Raw genomic sequence first — 15,820 nt, forward strand, 5'->3', positions numbered from 1 at the left:
ACTGCCAATGCCACTACCAACAAGTTTATAAAAAATTAGTTTTATAAAAGAATTAGTTTTTATAAAACCTTTTAATTTTTATAAACTTCCATATATTTATATATATATACATTTTATATAAAACCAAATTATATAAAATGTAACATAAATACATTAATTATTTAACCTATAAATAATTAAATCCATAATATATATAAGTTATTCCATAATTTATATATATATATATATATATATATATATATATATATATATATATATATATATATGTATACATCAAGTAATATCTCAGAAAACCGTTTTCTTAAAGTTCAAGTGTCGCGTATTTAATCAATGATCCAATCGTTAAGATTAAATACGTACAAGGTGTCGGTAAGTTTGTTATTGGGTATGACCCGACTTGGATCATAACACATTAGCCACATTAATTTAATATGTCTCTCGGGCATACGGAATACCTTCAGAATGATGTGTCATCATGAACCAATTCATAAATACCATTCAAAGGCGAAGCCTTAAAATAGAACACATTATCTAAATAAACATGGATATCATCATTAATGAAATTAAGATTAAAACCATATTGTTTCAAACGGGATACATAAATAATGCTTCGTAATAAATCGGGTGCATACAAAACATTTTTCAAAATAAGCTCCAAACCACTTGGAAGCTTTAAAACAAAGTCTCCTTGAGCTTTCACTTGCACCCTTGCTCCATTTCCCATGAAGAGACTTGTTGTTCCCTCATCTTGATTACTTCTTTTGAACCCCTGCAAAGAATTACAAATATGAGTTCCACATCCTCTGTCTAATACCCATGTATTAGAAGAAGTAATACTAAGCTCAACGTATACCATATATACATTACCTGAGGTTTGCCCTACATCCCTCTTTTCTTTCAACTCCTTTAGGTAGATCGGGCAGTTGCGTTTCCAGCGACCCATTTCACCCCAACCAAAGCACGAATCTTCCTTGGGGTTAGCTTTACTGGCAACCTTTTGCTTCTTGTTGTTGTTAGTTGGGGTAACCGTCTTTCCCTTGCCCTTGCCTTGGTAGGCGGGTCCTTTCCTCTTAGCCACCTTTGGCTTAGAAGTGTTATTTTTTTTGGACCCGCCTTCATTGATCATATACATGGGTGAAGCCCTTTTACCCATGCTCGCTTCGGCCGTCTTAAGCATGGCATGTAATTCGCCAATGCTCTTATCCCATCCATTCATGTTGTAATTCATTACAAATGTGTCAAACCTCTTTGATAAAGAATTAAGGATAAGTTCCGTGGCTAATTCATTAGACACGTTGCAGTTTAGACGGTTTGCTCGATCAATTAGGCTTTTCATCTTAAGGACATAAGATGAAACGAATTGGGATTCGTCCATCCGACATGCATGAAGCGCTCGAACCGTTTCGAAGCGCTCAACACGAGCTTGTTGAAGGAACATCTCCTTCAATTGTGTGATCATGTCATATGCACTATGATGCTCGAAATCCTTTTGGAGCTCCGGTATCATAGTCCCAAGCATTAGGAAAGAAACTTGCATCGAATTGGTGCAATATTTCTCCCAATAAGCCATGCCTTCTGTATCATCCTCGTCCGGTTGATCGGGAATGGGGTCTTCCAACACATACGCCCTATCCTCAAGTTTGAGGACAATTCTTAGATTGCGAAACCAATCCATGAAATTCGTATAGTTGAGTTTTTCCTTTTCGAGGATTGACCTCAACGATAGGTTGTTAAAGTTGATTGGTGCGTTGGAAATGTTGTTGTTATTGGCGGCCATCTACAAAATTTAACAAAGTTGTTTAAGTATTAATTTTAATTTAACAATCAATACCCTTTAAATCCAATTGATATTTATATTTAATTTTAGAATCCAACGGTAAACCAAATTTCGGTTAGGTGACCTTTATCCCGTCATTTGATTTAGCTAGGTAGTCATTATATGACAATTGCAATCCTTTTGCAACTTCTAAGTAATGGGATCATGCAATCCATTTGCATGGCATATTTATCCCATCAACGCCTATTTGTTCCTCATGCTTCGGTGACCCTAAGTTCATGATTCCCAAATCAAGTCGTCCTACTTGTGTAAACGTGTAAATTTAACATACAAGTGGTTAGGTAACTTTTTATCCCACAAGTGTGCGAAATTCACCTTAATCATATTAGTTTGCTCATAATGGTTAGGTGACCTTTATCCCATCATGAGTTCCCTAATATTTTTAAGTGTTGCACAAAAGGATGGCGTTTAACTTGTTTGCCTTGTTAATTAAAGGGATTTTAAGTTTTCATAATTTCTAGTTTAAGAAAACTATTGTACCATACACCAACATGCATTTAGTGTATGGTTTATTTGAAAATCCATTTTCCATGTTATGCAATAAAGCCAATTTCATTACATTGATATAAACCATTTTATATGTGTTTTAATAACCAATTATTATAATCCATTTAGCCATTTATAATTTAACCAATTAAATTGTCGTTTTGCATGTCGTTATTAATGTCTAATTTAACCAATTAAATTTCCATTTTGCTTGTTGTTAACTTGTGATATTCTTGTAGCAACCAAACATACAAACACAATAAACAACCATGCATGCAAAACAAATATGTTCACAATCAAGCCATTTTGGTAGGCATTTGTTTAGCCGAAAACAAATGCCACCGGTTAAGGGGTTATAACACGAAGTAGGAGATTTCAAAATCTCCCACTTAATCTTGCATCCTTCCTTGTGTTCTTCATTGTCACCTTCTTGTATCTTCATTTTTACAAAATATATCCTAATACATTTTTCTCTAAAAAATGAAAATACAAACTAATCCATTTTACATGCCATATATAAAATAAATTACATGACTAAATGAATAATATTACAAACCAATTGAATAATTAATATTACAAACCAAAATGAATGAATATTACAACCATATCAAATGAATAATAAATCAACCAAATAAATATCCATTCAAACACAAGGTCTTGGCAATGATTGTGAACATCAATATATCAACAAATATTAACCAAATGGCAAACCCAAAACCACTTTTGGAACCTCCCAAATTCAGCCAAAACATAATCCCACCCAAACCCGAACATTTTTACATTCTATTTTCATGCATGTACATAGAATGCAAAGTTAGTGGGTTTAAAGTGTAGTGACCCTAACTTTTCCATGTTCTATATATTAATTGAGATTGATATTTACATGACTAAATGTTTCCAACGTGTTAAGCAATCAAACTTGTTAAGACTTGATTAAATGAAATAAGTTTCATATAGACAAATGATCACCCAAGTTGACCGGCGATTCACGAACGTTACAAAATTGTGAAAACTACATGTTGTGGTATATATAGACATACATATATGGTTGACATGAGATTATGATGAGTAATTATCTCACTAAGTATATTAACAATGTGTGATATACATAAGAAATGAGATTACTAAGTTAAGAAACACGAAATGATATATATAACGATTATCGTTATGATAACGTCTACTAAATACATATGTATCATATTAAGATATTGATACACTATATTTAACATGAAAAAATGATATTTAAATATATCATTAAGTGTGTTAACAATGAACTACATATGTAAAAACAAGACTACTAACTCAAGAATTACGAAACGAGACTTATATGTAACGATTATCGTTGTAATAATATTTTAATGTATATATCATCTTAAGAGATATTCATACATCAAAATATCATGAAAATATAATAATTTAACATCCCATTTGATATAATAAACATTGGGTTAACAACATTAATTGAGATCGTTAACTTAAAGGTTTCAAAACAACACTTACATGTAACGACTAACGAAGACTTAACGACTCCATTAGAATGTGCATACATGTTGTGTTTTGATATGTATTCTTACACTTTTGAAAGACTTCAAGACACATATCAAAGTACTTCTACTTAACAAAAATGCTTACAATTACATCCTCGTTCAGTTTCATCAACAATTCTACTCGAATGCACCCGTATTCGTACTCGTACAATACACAGCTTTTAGATGTATGTACTATTGGTATATACACTCTAATGATCAGCTTTAGCAGCCCATGTGAGTCAACTAACACATGTGGGAACCATCATTTGGCAACTAGCATGAAATATCTCATAAAATTACAAAAATATTAGTAATCATTCATGACTTATTTACATGAAAACAAAATTACATATCCTTTATATCTAATCCATATACCAACGACCAAAAACACCTACAAGAACTTTCATTCTTCAATTTTCTTCATCTAATTAATATCTCTCAAGTTCCATCTTCAAGTTCTAAGTGTTCTTCATAAATTCCATAAGTATAGTTTCATAAAAATCAAGAATACTTTCAAGTTTGCAAGTCTACTTCCAAGCTTTCTTATCCATTCCAAGTAATCATCTAAGATCAAGGAACCTTTGTTATTTACAGTAGGTTATCTTTCTAATTCAAGGTAATATTCATATTCAAACTTTGATTCAATTTCTACAACTATAACAATCTTATTTCGAGTGAAAATCTTACTTGAACTGTTTTCGTGTCATGATTCTGCTTCAAGAACTTTCAAGCCATCCAAGGATTCTTTGAAGCTAGATCCATTTTTATCATTTCCAGTAGTTTTATCCAAAAAACTTGAGGTAGTAATGATGTTCATAACATCATTCGATTCATACATATAAAGCTATCTTATTCGAAGGTTTAAACTTATAATCACTAGAACATAGTTTAGTTAATTCTAAACTTGTTCGCAAACAAAAGTTAATCCTTCTAAATTGACTTTTAAAATCAACTAAACACATGTTCTATATCTATATGATATGCTAACTTAATGATTTAAAACCTGGAAACACGATGAACACCATAAAATCGGATATACGACGTCGTAGTGAAACCGGGGGCTATTTTGGTTTGGATAATTAAAAACTATGATAAACTTTGATTTAAAAGTTGTTCTTCTGGGAAAATGATTTTTCATATGAACATGAAACTATATCCAAAAATCTTGGTTAAACTCAAAGTGAAAGTATGTTTTTCAAAATGGTCATCAAGATGTCGTCCTTCCGACGGAAATGACTACCTCTTTAGTAATTGACATGTAACTTAAATTTCCGACTATAAATCTATACTTTTTCTGTTTGGATTCTTAAATTAGAGTTCAATATGAAACCATAGCAATTTGATTCACTCAAAACGGATTTAAAATGAAGAAGTTATGGGTAAAACAAGATTGGATATTTTTGATCTTTTTAGCTACGGGAAATGTTTAACAAATCTATACAAATCATATCCTAGCTAACTTATATTGTATTATACATGTATTCTAATATATTATGTAATCTTGGGATACCATAGACACGTATGCAAATGTTTTGACATATCATATCGACCCATGTATATATATTATTTGGAACAACCATAGACACTCTATATGCAGTAATGTTGGAGTTAGCTATACAGGGTTGAGGTTGATTCCAAAAATATATATACTTTGAGTTGTGATTTAGCCTGAGACGTGTATACACTGAGTTGTGGATTGATTCAAGAGAATATATATCGATTTATTTCTGTACATCTAACTGTGGACAACTAGTTGTAGGTTACTAACGAGGATAGCTGACTTAATACAATCAAATCTTTAAAACATGATAAAAATGGTTGTAATTATATTTTGATCATACTTTGATATATATGTACATATTTGTATAGTTTCGTGAATCGATCCGTGGCCAAGTCTTATTTTCGAGGAAGGAAATATCTGTGAAAGTGAGTTATAGTCCCACTTTTGAAATCTAATATTTTTGGGATGAGAATACATGCAGGTTTTATAAATGATTTACAAAATAGACATAAGTACGTGAAACTACATTCTATGGTTGAATTATCGAAATAAAATATGCCCCTTTTTATTAAGTCTGGTAATCTAAGAATTAGGGAACAGACACCATAATTGACGCGAATCCTAAAGATAGATCTATTGGGCCTAACAAACCCCATCCAAAGTACCGGATGCTTTAGTACTTCGAAATTTATATCATATCCGAAGGGTGTCCCGGAATGATGGGGATATTCTTATATATGCATCTTGTTAATGTCGGTTACCAGGTGTTCACCATATGAATGATTTTTATCTCTATGTATGGGATGTGTATTGAAATATGAAATCTTGTGGTCTATTGTTACGATTTGATATATAAAGGTTAAACCTATAACTCACCAACATTTTTGTTGATGTTTAAAGCATGTTTATTCTCAGTTGAATATTAAGAGCTTCCGCTGTTGCATACTAAAATAAGGACAAGATTTGGAGTCCATGTTTGTATGATATTGTGTAAAAACTGCATTCAAGAAACATATGTCGATGTAATATATTTCTATTGTAAACCATTATGTAATGGTCGTGTGTAAACAGTATATTTTAGATTATCATTATTTGATAATCTACGTAATGTTTTTAAAACCTTTTTTGATAAGATAAAGGTTATGGTTGTTTTAAAAATGAATGCAGTCTTTGAAAAACGTCTCATATAGAGGTCAAAACCTCGCAACGAAATCAATTAATATGGAACGTTTAAAATCAATATGAACGGGACATTTCAGTTGGTATCCGAGCGTTGGTCTTAGAGAACCAGAAAATTTTCATTAGTATGTCTTATCGAGTTTGTTAGGATGAATTAGTGAGTCTAGACTTCGACCGTATTTTCTTTAAAAATGATTGCTTAACATTTTTGTTGGAAACTATATATTATTAACATGTAAATATTATGTGATATATTAATCTTTTAACATGTTTGATATTATGTGATAGATGTCTACCTCTAGCACAAATCTCATTGACTCACCTAATAATAACGAAGAGTCGAATATATATTGGCAAGATTGACAAGTTCCCGAAGAACCGGAAGAAGAGGAAACGGAACCGGAAGAAGAGGAACCGGAAGAAGAGGAACCGGAAGAAGAGGAACTGGAAGAAGAAGAGTTTCCGGAAGGGGGAATAGTAGGAACCACAGAAAACTGATCAAATAAAAGAAAATCCTCAACCAATGGACCAAAGTTAATAATGGTCAATGGTGTTTCCGCTAAGGAAGCAAAATATTGGGAAAATTACCAATTTTCCGATGAATCGGATCCTGATGAGGATTCCGATGATGTTATAGAAATTACCTCAACCCAATTTAATGAGGCAAAAGAAAATAATAAGGGAAAATGCATCAAAATAGAGAAATCTGATTCCGACCCCGATGAACTTTATATGTACCGTGAACACCCGTATTTTCAATATCGTGACAATAACCCGGGAACCTCTAAACCACCAGGTTTTTCTAAACCAATGTGGAAAACGACGACTCGTATTAGAGAAACATCATATATCCCTAGAAGATTAGGAAAAAGAACCAAGTCCGAAGAAGAAGAAACCATTGATTCAGATTAGAGGGGTGTGAGCATGTTGTATAATAAATGTATTGTAGTGTGCTTGTACTTTTATGTTCTATGTAAAAATTGCTTGTATTGTTTGTTATTAAGAATCTAATCCTTGTCTATTTTACAGTATAAAAAAAATAGACGTTAAGGGTAGACAACCGAATATTTTAGAAGACCTACCAGAGGATATAATTGAGGAAATCTTGTCTAGAGTCGGTCAGAATTCATCAGCACATTTAGTTATGGTGAAATTAACTTGTTAAACATTTGAAAGACTTTCCAAAAATGCCTTAGTTTATAAAAGGCTTTCCTTTGATAGGTGGGGTATATCACATTGGGGAGACTTTAAGTTTCGCCGTGTTTTCTTTAAAGCGTTAAATGCGGGGAACCCAAATGCAATTTTATGCTACGGGTTAAGAACCTATTTTGACTCAACATATCCCAACATAGGATTTCGTGAATTAGAAATAGCTTCTAACATGCAACATAAAGAAGCATGTTATGCTTACAGGTTAGTGATATTCGCTTCTTACCAAAGTGAGAAAAAGAACATCGGATTGCAACTTTTAAATAAAACTTTCCCACAAGTGACGGATTCAGTAGTTGGGGTGAGAAACAAGGTTTTTAGATTATTACGGGGCTGTTGGACATTACGAAACCCTCGTCCTTTTGACGACATTACAACATGCTGCCTAGCCAATGGTCATAATGGTTATTTTCCACAAGACCAAGGATGGAAAGTCATCTTAGTAAAAGCAGAATGCATGACTTGTTTCTGGACTTATGAATTACGTATCTTTATTTCCTTTGCTGAACAACTTGCGTATTAACTAGATTTATCTTCAAAACTGTCATGTATTATAGTGTACTATATTTCATGTTAAATGTAATATAGCGAAGTTGTAAGTTTGAAGAATATTTGTATGTGATATATTATTATAATCAGTTTTTCATATGGAATTGTAGTAGTTGAATTGTATATTAGCTACTAAGTATGAACTTAACGGGTAGGTAGTACCCGAATTTAAACTTATAAAACGCTAATATGAAGAAAAAGCTTTTATAAATGAGTTCATATTATGCTACGAGATACTATTGACTACTCTTAATATTCTGTATGATTAACTTGTTTCATTTGACTATTTTAAAGAAAATGGCACCGACTACTCGACACACCTTGAATATGAGCGAAGAGGAATTTCGTGCCTTTCTTGCTTCAAATATAGCTGCAGTACAGGCCGCGCTACATACCAACAATAACTCTGAATCTAGCAATACAGCTAACGGCGCAAGAAATCGTGTAGGATGTTCCTACAAGGAATTCACTGCCTGCAAACCTTCAGAATTTGATGGGACCGAAGGACCAATCGGATTGAAACGGTGGACCGAGAAAGTTGAATCGGTGTTTGCCATAAGTAAGTGTGCTGAAGGAGACAAAGTGAAGTACGCTACGCATACCTTCACAGGTATTATGTTAACATGGTGGAATACCTATCTAGAGCAAGTGGGACAAGATGCTGCTTACGCGCTACCGTGGTCAGAATTCAAGCACTTGATGAACGAGAAGTACCGTCCCAGAACTGAGGTTAATAAGCTCAAGTCAGAACTTAGAGGGTTACGAACACAGGGATTCGATATTACTTCATACGAAAGACGATTCACAGAATTGTGCCTATTGTGTCCGAGAGCGTTTGAAGATGAGGAAGAGAAGATCGACGCGTTTGTGAAAGGGTTACCGGAGAGAATCCAAGAAGATATAAGTTCACACGAGCCTGCCTCCATATACAAAAGGCATGTAGAATGGCTCACAAACTAGTGAACCAGATTGAGGGAAGAATTAAAGAACAGGCGGCCGAAGAGGCCAACGTGAAGCTAGTCAAAAGAAAGTGGGAGGAAAATGGTGATAAGAGTTACCAAAACAACAACTATCCCAACAATCGAAACATCAATCGCAACTACAACAAACGGCACAACAACAACAACAACTACAACAATCATCCCAACAACAATAACAACCGCAATAATAACAACAATCAGAAGCAGCTATGCCAAAGGTGTGAAAAGTATCACTCGGGGTTCTGCACCATATTTTGCAACAAGTGTAAAAGAAATGGTCATAGCGTGGCGAAGTGTGAGATCTACGGACCAGGGGTTAACAGAACGAAAGGAACAAATGGTGTTGGAACGAGTAATGGCGGAGCAAGTAGTGTCGGAGCAAGTTATTCCAATGTAGTTTGTTATAAATGGACAAGGCCGCGGAAGAGTTTTCAATATTAATGCGGCAGAGGCACAGGAAGACCCGGAGCTTGTTACGGGTACGTTTCTTATTGACAATAAATCTGCTTACGTTTTATTTGATTCGGGTGCGGATAGAAGCTATATGAGTAGAGATTTTTGTGCTAAATTAAGTTGTCCATTGACTCCGTTGGATAGTAAATTTTTACTCGAATTAGCAAACGGTAAATTAATTTCTGCAGATTATATATGCCGGAATCGAGAAATTAAACTGGGTAGCGAAATATTTAAGATTGATTTGATACCAGTAGAGTTAGGGAGTTTTGATGTAATAGTTGGCATGGACTGGCTGAAAGAGATGAAAGCAGAGATCGTATGTTACAAAAATGCAATTCGCATTATGCGAGAAGAAGGAGAACCCTTAATGGTGTACGGAGAAAAGGGCAACACGAAGCTACATCTTATTAGTAATTTGAAGGCACAAAAACTAATAAGAAAAGGTTGCTATAATGTTCTAGCACACGTCGAGAAAGTACAAATTGAAGAAAAGAGCATCAATGATGTTCCCGTCGCAAAAGAATTTCCCGATATATTTCTGAAAGAATTACCGGGACTACCTCCACATCGATCTGTTGAATTTCTAATAGATCTTGTACCAGGAGCTGCACCAATAGCTCATGCTCCTTACAGACTCGCACCCAGCGAGATGAAAGAACTGCAAAGCCAACTATAAGAACTATTAGAACGTGTTTTCATTCGACCAAGCACATCACCATGGGGAGCTCCTGTTTTGTTTGTCAAGAAGAAGGATGGTACATTTAGGTTGTGTATTGACTACAGAGAGTTGAATAAACTTACCATCAAAAACCGTTATCCACTGCCGAGAATTGATGAATTATTTGATCAACTACAAAGCTCGTCGGTTTATTCGAAAATTGATTTACGTTCTGAATATCATCAAATGCGAGTAAAGGAGGATGATATTCCAAAAACTGCTTTTAGGACGCGTTATGGTCATTACGAGTTTATGGTTATGCCGTTTGGATTGACTAACGCACCAGCTGTGTTCATGGACCTTATGAACCGAGTGTGTGGGCCATATCTTGACAAGTTTGTCATTGTTTTCATCGATGACATACTTATTTACTCAAAGAATGATCAAGAGCACGAAGAACATTTGAGAAAAGTGCTAGAAGTATTGAGGAAAGAAAAACTGTACGCTAAGTTTTCAAAGTGTGCATTTTGGTTGGAAGAAGTTCAATTCCTCGGTCACATAGTGAACAAAGAAGGTATCCAGGTGGACCCGGCAAAGATCAAAACCGTTGAAAAGTGGGAAACCCTAAAAACACCGAAGCATATATGTCAATTTCTAGGATTGGCTGGTTACTACAGAAGATTCATCCAAGATTTCTCCAAAATAGCAAAACCCTTGACTGCATTAACAAATAAAGGGAAGAAATTTGAATGGAAGGATGAACAAGAGAAGGCGTTTCAGTTATTGAAGAAAAAGCTAACTACGGCACCTATATTGTCATTGCCTGAAGGGAATGATGATTTTGTGATTTATTGTGATGCATCAAAGCAAGGTCTTGGTTGTGTATTAATGCAACGAACGAAGGTGATTGCTTATGCGTCTAGACAATTGAAGATTCACGAGAAAAATTATACAACTCACGATTTGAAATTGGGTGCTGTTGTTTTTGCATTAAAGACTTGGAGGAATTATTTATATGGGGTCAAAAGTATTATATATACCGACCACAAAAGTCTCCATCATATATTTAATCAGAAGCAACTGAATATGAGACAATGCAGGTGGATTGAACTGTTGAATGATTATGATTTTGAGATTCGATACCACCAGGGGAAGGCGAATGTGGTAGCCGACGCTTTGAGTAGAAAGGACAGAGAACCTATACGGGTAAAAGCTATGAATATAATTATTCGTACTAACCTTACTACTCAAATAAAGGAGGCGCAACAGGGGGTTGTAAACGAAGGAAAGTTGAAGAATCAGATACCCAAAGGATCAGAGAAACATCTTAATATTCGAGAAGACGGAACCCGATATAGGGCTGATAGAATTTGGGTACCAAGGTTTGGAGATGTGAGGGAAATGGTACTTAAAGAAGCATATAAAACTAGATATTCAATACATCCCGGGGCGGGGAAGATGTATAAAATCTCAAGAAACACTTTTGGTGGCCGGGTATGAAAGCCGATATTGCTAAATATGTAGGAGAATGTTTGATGTGTTCTAAGGTCAAAGCTGAACATCAGAAACCATGAGGTCTACTACAACAACCTGAAATCCCGGAATGGAAATGGGAAAACATTACCATGGATTTCATTACTAAATTGCCAAGGACTGCAAGTGGTTATGATACTATTTGGGTAATAGTTGATCGTCTCACCAAGTCAGCACACTTCCTGCCAATGAGAGAAGATGACAAAATGGAGAAGTTGGCGCGATTGTATTTGAAGGAGGTTGTCTCCAGACATGGAATACCCGTCTCTATTATCTCTGATAGGGATGGTAGATTTGTTTCAAGGTTCTGGCAGACGTTGCAACAAGCATTGCGAACTCGTCTAGACATGAGTACTGTCTATCATCTACAAACTAATGGGCATAGCGAAAGGACGATACAAATGCTTGAAGACATGCTACGAGCATGTGTTATTGATTTCGAAAACAGTTGGGATCGACACCTACCGTTAGTAGAATTTTCCTACAACAACAGTTATCATTCTAGTATTGAGATGGCGCCGTTTGACGCACTTTATGGTAGAAAGTGTAGGTCTCCGATTTGTTGGAATGAAGTGTTGGATAGATTACGGGTCCGGAGATAATACAAGAAACTACCGAGAAAATCATCCAAATTCAACAACGATTGAAAACCGCCCAGAGTCGACAAAAGAGCTACGCGGGTAGTAAAAGAAAAGATATAGAGTTTGAAATTGGAGAAATGGTCATGCTTAAGGTTTCACCTTGGAAAGACGTTGTTCGATTTGGTAAATGGGGGAAACTAAATCCAAGGTACATTGGACCATTCAAGATTATAGATCGTGTCGGACCAGTAGCTTACCAACTGGAGCTACCTCAATAACTCGCGGCTGTACATAACAGTTTCCACGTCTCGAATTTGAAGAAATGTTTTGCTAAAGAAGATCTCACTATTCCGTTGGACGAAATCCAAATCAATGAAAAACTTCAATTCATTGAAGAACCCGTCGAAATAATGGATCGTGAGGTTAAGAGACTTAAGCAAAACAAGATACTGATTGTTAAGGTTCGATGGAATGCTCGTAGAGGACCTGAATTCACCTGGGAGCATGAAGATTAGATGAAGAAGAAATACTCGCATCTATTTCCAGAAGATTCGTCAACACCTTCAACAGCTTAAAATTTCGGGACAAAATTTATTTAACGGGTAGGTACTGTAGTGACCCGAACTTTTCCATGTTTATGTATATTAATTGAGATTGATATTTACATGACTAAATGTTTCCAACGTGTTAAGCAATCAAAATTTTTAAGACTTGATTAAATGAAATAAGTTTCATATGGACAATTGATCACCCAAGTTGACCGGCGATTCACGAACGTTACAAAATTGTGAAAACTACATGTTGTGGTATATATAGACATATATATATGGTTAACATGAGATTATGATGAGTAAGTATCTAACTAAGTATATTAACAATGTGTGATATACATAAGAAATGAGATTACTAAATTAATAAACAGGAAATGATATATATAACGATTATCGTTATGATAACGTCTACAAAATACATATGTATCATATTAAGATATTGATACACTATATTTAACATGAAAAAATGATATTTAAATATATCATTAAGTTTGTTAACAATGAACTACATATGTAAAAACAAGACTACTAACTCAAGAATTACGAAACGAGACTTATATGTAACGATTATCGTTGTAACGATATTTTAATGTATATATCATATTAAGAGATATTCATACATCATAATATCATGATAATATAATAATTTAACATCTCATTTGATATAATAAACATTGGGTTAACAACATTAATTGAGATCGTTAACTTAAAGGTTTCAAAACAACACTTACATGTAACGACTAACGAAGACTTAACGACTCCATTAGAATGTATATACATGTTGTGTTTGGATATATATTCTTACACTTTTGAAAGACTTCAAGACACATATCAAAGTACTTCTGCTTAACAAAAATGCTTACAATTACATCCTCGTTCAGTTTCATCAACAATTCTACACGTATGCACCCGTATTCGTACTCGTACAATACACAGCTTTTAGATGTATGTACTATTGGTATATACACTCTAATGATCAGCTCTTAGCAGCCCATGTGAGTCACCTAACACATGTGGGAACCATCATTTGACAACTAGCATGAAATATCTCATAAAATTACAAAAATATTAGTAATCATTCATGACTTATTTACATGAAAACAAAATTACATATCCTTTATATCTAATCCATATACCAACGACCAAAAATACCTACAAACACTCTCATTCTTCAATTTTTTTCATCTAATTGATATCTCTCAAGTTTCATCTTCAAGTTCTAAGTGTTCTTCATAAATTCCATAAGTATAGTTTCATAAAAATCAAGAATACTTCCAAGTTTGCAAGTCTACTTCCAAGCTTTCTAATCCATTCCAAGTAATCATCTAAGATCAAGGAACCTTTGTTATTTATAGTAGGTTATATTTCTAATTCAAGGTAATATTCATATTCAAACTTTGATTCAATTTCTACAACTATAACAATCTTATTTCGAGTGAAAATCTTACTTGAACTGTTTTCGTGTCATGATTCTGCTTCAATAACTTTCAAGCCATCCAAGGATCCTTTAAAGCTAGATCCATTTTTCTCATTTCCAGTAGTGTTATCCAGAAAACTTGAGGTAGTAATGATATTCATAATATCATTTGATTCATACATATAAAGCTATCTTATTCGAAGGTTTAAACTTGTAATCACTAGAACATAGTTTAGTTAATTCTAAACTTGTTCGCAAACAAAAGTTAATCCTTCTAAATTGACTTTTAAAATCAACTAAACACATGTTCTATATCTATATGATATGCTAACTTAATGATTTAAAACCTGGAAACACGATGAACACCATAAAATCGGATATACGACGTCGTAGTGAAACCGGGGGCTATTTTGGTTTGGATAATTAAAAACTATGATAAACTTTGATTTAAAAGTTGTTCTTCTGGGAAAATGATTTTTCATATGAACATGAAACTATATCCAAAAATCTTGGTTAAACTCAAAGTGAAAGTATGTTTTTCAAAATGGTCATCAAGATGTCGTTCTTTTGACGGAAATGACTAGCTCTTTAGTAATTGACATGTAACTTAAATTTCTGACTATAAACCTATACTTTTTCTGTTTGGATTTTTAAATTAGAGTACAATATGAAACCATAGCAATTTGATTCACTTAAAACGGTTTTAAAATGAAGAAGTTATGGGTAAAACAAGATTGGATATTTTTGATCTTTTTAGCTACGGGAAATGTTTAACAAATCTATACAAATCATATCCTAGCTAACTTATATTGTATTATACATGTATTCTAATATATTATGTAATCTTAGGATACTATAGACACGTATGCAAATGTTTTGACATATCATATCGACCCATGTATATATATTATTTGGAACAACCATAGACACTCTATATGCAGTAATGTTGGAGTTAGCTATACAGGGTTGAGGTTGATTCCAAAAATATATATACTTTGAGTTATGATTTAGCCTGAGACGTGTATACACTGAGTTGTGGATTGATTCAAGATAATATATATATCGATTTATTTCTGTACATCTAACTGTGGACAACTAGTTGTAGGTTACTAACGAGGATAGCTGACTTAATACAATCAAATCTTTAAAACATAATAAAAATGGTTGTAATTATATTTTGATCATACTTTGATATATATGTACATATTTGTATAGTTTCGTGAATCGATCCGTGGCCAAGTCTTATTTTCGAGGAAGGAAATATCTGTGAAAGTGAGTTATAGTCCCACTTTTAAAATGTAATATTTTTGGGATGAGAATACATGCAAGTTTTATAAATGATTTACAAAATAGA

Source organism: Rutidosis leptorrhynchoides, chromosome 1 (assembly GCF_046630445.1).
Source record: "Rutidosis leptorrhynchoides isolate AG116_Rl617_1_P2 chromosome 1, CSIRO_AGI_Rlap_v1, whole genome shotgun sequence".
Classification (NCBI taxonomy): Eukaryota; Viridiplantae; Streptophyta; class Magnoliopsida; order Asterales; family Asteraceae; genus Rutidosis; species Rutidosis leptorrhynchoides.